Raw genomic sequence first — 5,195 nt, 5'->3', positions numbered from 1 at the left:
GCTTGATGGCAACTTCCCTGGAGGCAAAGAGGCAAAGAGAGCAGAGACTTGAGCTGCTGGAATGCTTCAGGCTGGGGGAGGATAAATGAAGCCACAGCTGGGTGTGTGTTGCGGGTATCCCTCTACAGAGAAAGTGGCTGTATTTTTTTACCAGAATATAATAAAATAAATAAATAAAACCAACTCTGGTTTTTAAATTTATTTATGTGAAATCAATCATAGTTAATCTCACATTCGAAATATTTTATATTGAAAATACATAATTTCATTAAATATACCAAATCATTAAAAAACTTACATCATTTAAATCAAGAGTTCCAGGTCTCAGTTTGAGCATAAGCTGGATTCTGACCTATTCAAAAGACACTGGTGAACAGGGGGACTAGGGGCTTCCAGCTCAGGGAAGAAGGAATGGGGAAAGATAGTGGCCAGAAACAGAGACACATAGTGGCCCAGGGACCCAGGAGGAATGATCGCACCAACATTGCAGAATTGGCCCCCAGGCCAGTCCCAGAAACTTGCTGGTTTCTAAAGGGAACAGAAACCAAATCAGAGAGCAGCCTTTCCCTTACAAAGCATCTGAAGACTCTGGTGTGGGCAGCACCTACTTTGGTCCTGAGGCAGGTTACACCAAAGCATTAATGTACTGTTTTCTGCGAACTTCTTTCCCTTCCTCGGTCACCCCGGGGGCAACCCGAGCCAAAACAAAGACTCCCAGAGACAGATCTTGGTAAAAGACAGAAGCTCTCCAGTGTGTTTTCACCAAAGCAAGAGCTTTTATTTTGCTCCCCAAATTTATTTAAGACTAAGGCTGGAGGGAAGAAAGAGAGTGGCCGATGGTGACAGGGACCTTAGGGAACAGCAAGGAGTAAGCAAAGTTCTTGCAGTGGGAAGGAGGAAAATGATCAGCAAGCCGAAGGATCAGGAGCCAGTTGAAAGGGCCTAGACACAAACTGTCCTCAAAGGTGACTCTATCACCAACTTGTCCCTTGGAAAACAGCCCTGGATCTTAGTAAGCCCCTGTGAAGAGATGATGGGGGCCTTGGACACCGCTGGTGGGGATGGGAGCATGAACAGGAAACCTCGGTCCTGACTATCATGGAATGTCCCTGTGATCCAGGGCAATGGTGGACCCAGCCTCAGAGTCAAAATATTGTACAACACCTGGTAGCAGAAAGGAGAGGGAAGCATCCAATCCATCTTACCACAATGTCTTACATCACTGGCTGGCATCATAAGTGTAATATCTGACAAAAGTCTACAGTACCCAGAAGGGGATGCCAACTCACGGTGAGAGCTAGAGGGAGCAGAGAAGCAGGAAGGTCTACCGGAAGCAACCACACAGCAGAAAATGGCCAGAAGCAGAGCCATTTGTATGTACCCTGGAACTCCAGGAGTGCTGAGATGAAGGAGAAGGTGGGGGACCAGGCCTGGGTGATCAGGCGGGCCGAAAGCTCCTGTTAGTGTAACTTCATTTGTGCCCCCAAACACATTGATGAGGAACTGGGCACTCCGGGAATTGAGTTAATTCAAGAAAGGGCTGAAAATGCAGTTCCCTATTTGAGAAAACTCATCTGTCCAGGTTATGACGTATGTAAAATGATGACAGGTACATCACATATTATGAAAATGAAAAAGTAATGTGCAATTTTTAATCCCAGGAAAATAGAAAGTTATACAAGAAAGAAAATGTAAACATAGAACCAACTTGACCGGCAGTGAACAGTATTTTTCATTAAATTAAGAGGTCTTAGGTGGATAAGGGGACGAAAAAGAGGGTGGGAGAGGAAGCAAGAGAACTGACTCCACATCTACTGACAAGAGGTCAATAGACAATGAAAACTGATAGGTTGAGAAACAGCAGTCTAACCATGCAATTCAGGAAAAAAAGATAAAACTAGAAAGACTAGCTTAGGAATTGAGAGAGGTTGTCTCTAGGGAGTGGCACTGGGTAGGATGGGAGAAAGGGGAGAAGGGGTCTGCTGGGTCCTTCCTCCAGCTCTCTGAATGATCTTGGACCTGTGAACTCATCACCTTGGATCTGTTTCCCCCTTTATTTCATGATGGTGCTAAGTGACCTCTAATGGCTGTCCAGCTCTGTAGTATGAGGTTCTAGGTATGTGAGTTTGTGTGGAGGGATGACAATGGGTACTGAGTGTGGGAACAAATACTTTTTTCGTGACCATGGAAACCTGAGTGTCACACAGAACAGAGCCAGACCAACCTCAGCGCACGTGTCAGAAGGGAGCTCAAATTTCAACAGGTCTACCTAGGCAGCCTCGACCCTTTTCTAGCTCAGCCAAAGGAAACTCTGCCCACCTGCTCCCAGGCTGAGGGCCCGGCCACAGAAAGGCACCTGACATCATGATTACTGTTGGAGTCACTGACCCACACTTGGCAAACACTGCTCTGTATTGCAGATACTGCTGATCATCTAGCCAAAGACAACCTCCTCTCTGCACTCTCAGTATCCCTTTTGACCTCCTCCTCCCAGATCTCACATTCTACAAACAGACCATATGAGTACCCTGTCTTGTGAACAGGGAGTGCATATGTGTGTTAAATGAATAAACAAGTGAATGAATGAATGAAATCATACACCAATTAGTTTCCTATGTATTGAATGTCTTTCTTGGACTCCAGGATTGAAAGGGTTAAGGCAACGAAGAGAAACAAAGCAGGTGGAAACCATCCTGCACACCCCACCCAGAGAGAATGAGGAAATGATGGTAAAAAGGACATTAACATCCTTGTATATAGGCTTCCTCTAGAGACAAAACTATGGTGGAAAAAAGAGGGAAGTGATCCCTATAGAAAGTAACTTTCTACAAATCTTTCAGGACATCATCCAGGGCTCAGTACCCAGCAAGGCCCCATGTAGCCATGTGGCCAGATGGCCCTTCCTTTTATTCATAATGCTAATCGGGATGGGAAATGCTGGTGAGTGTTGGCACCCCTGGAGATACTGGTTATCTTCAAGACTGAAGCTCTGAGGAGGGAAGAGAAATAGCATTTGTTTAGCACCTCCTATACCTTACCAACTTTTTTATGTATTATCTCATTTAATCTTGACAACAACCTTGTGAAGTAGAATAATTTTCCTGATTTACAAAGAAGACACTAGACATCTCAAAGTTAATTTAGCTTCCCTTAGGTCGTGTGGCTAGTGACTGTCAAAGTTGTGACCGAACCCAAAGGCCAGTCATGGCCAAATGTATTCTTCTTTATCTACCAACTTGCACAATACTTACTTTACACAATTCTTGACCTAGCTGAGGAGGGATGCATGGTGTCAGACTCCAGGAGGTCATGCGTTGGGTGCCTTCTCTGTGCATAAGACTCAGGCACATTTTTCCAGGCTGCAGAGTAATCTGGAGTAATCCACAGTAATCTGTCAGTCAAAGGGAAAGCATCTTGAGAGGGGGTAACATGAGAGAGGACTTGGTGCCACTATATTCCTTATAAATGAGAATCTCATTCACGTTAATTCTTTGTTCCTTTCCAAATGGATCACTTCATTTTTTCATTTGTTTGTTTCCAAGTATTTTAAATGCATGTAAATGATGTGATTATTTAACAATTTCTGTGGGTTTTCTGGTATTTGTTTTGGGGGTTTGGTTTTTGTTTGTGTTTTTGTTTGACAGTGTTGAATCATGAAATATTGTAAAGCATTTTTCTTGCTCACTAATTGATCCTCTCCTTCCTAATTGCCTGCTGTTTCATTTCTTCTTTGTTAAAATGACACAAGGTTTTCTGATTTGTTGCTTCCAAAAACAGACGGTGTTGCTTCACTACCCCTCCATCTGCACTTCCGCCAAGATGACAGCACACACCACAAGTTACACAGATCACCAAGCAGGGAGCAGGAACTGGGGAGGTCAGGGATAGGGGATCATGGTGGCCTGCCAAGAGAGCTCCCTGCCTTCCTGAAGCTCCTTCTCCAGCTCCCCTGCCTGACATTATCTAAAGGATCTATTAACATCCTCGGCAGGTCTTAGCTGTTCATGCCCTGAACTACCAAAGGATTTCTGAAACCGGTGGAATCTAGGTGCCATTGCCTTTGGCCATGGAGTCTCCATATGTAATGCTCTTTATCCAGCCAGAACCTGCAACCTTAAGCCAATTAGCCTCATCCATATCACAGAAGTGTGTTCCACTGGCACCTGGACCAGGTGAGGGCACTACTTGATGCTTGACATGGACCCTTTCCAGCATCCAACTTCTAGCTTTGACCTCACCTCTGGATGACCTCACCTATCGGCTCACCTTGGATCACAGAACCGATATTGTTCTTCCAGCCCCACACAGGGTGTGGTGAGCACATTGGCTTCAGACTTTGTCTCCCTGGGGGTACCCAGACCAATCCTGTCTGGCCCTAACCCTGGGTTTACCTGGGCTCTGCCTCGTCCAGGTTTTCCCAGACCCCAGGGTAGGAGATTGAACCACAATCATATTTGGCAACATTAGAACTTCAAAAGGGAGAAGACCAAACTCAGTCAAAACATTATCTGCCTTCTCCGCACTCTCCGGCTTTCTCTTCCCTGCTGCTGGGCCATGGTCCTTGCCTCCAAGCTCAGGAAATTCCTCCTCTGATATTGTTTTCCTTGGGGGAGGGATTATTCCTTTAACTGCCTGAACAGGATAACCTATCTGGTGAGGAAATGGGACATATATTTAGTGTGCAGTGTCCAGGCTTTTCCAGTCAGCCTCATCCCTCTACCTTCACCTGTAACTGGATTGTCACAGTCATATACAGTACATTGCCTGTGAAGCTTTAAGTCTGGCCCACTCTTGACTGCCTGCTACCTCTCCAGCTTGTCTCAGGTTCCAGGAAGTCCAGGCTGGAGCCAAAGGTGGAAGAACAGCCTCAAGAACATCTGTTACTTTTTTGATTTGGGGGCAACTTTTGGAATAACAAAATGCTGCCTCTTCCCAGCAATTGTCATGGGATATGAGGGCATCACTAGAAATTGTGTCTCCTCCTGAGCCTCCTCTCCCCAAACCCTTCCCTATTAGGAATGGGAATTGGGGGTGTGGATACATTTTTTTGAGCACATCTCTTTTCTCTTTCTGTAGATACTTTCTAAAACCAGAGATTGGTTGGGAGCCAATATGATCTTGGTCTCATGTATTATACAAGAGAAAATACTGAGGCCCAATGAGAGAAAAGTGGAGTCCAAGGACACAGTGTGCAT

Source organism: Pteropus medius, unplaced genomic scaffold (genome assembly GCF_902729225.1).
Source record: "Pteropus medius unplaced genomic scaffold, Ma_sr-lr_union100, whole genome shotgun sequence".
NCBI lineage: Eukaryota > Metazoa > Chordata > Mammalia > Chiroptera > Pteropodidae > Pteropus > Pteropus medius.
The sequence above is the reverse complement of the archived record's forward strand: the minus strand, read 5'-3'. Positions refer to the sequence as shown.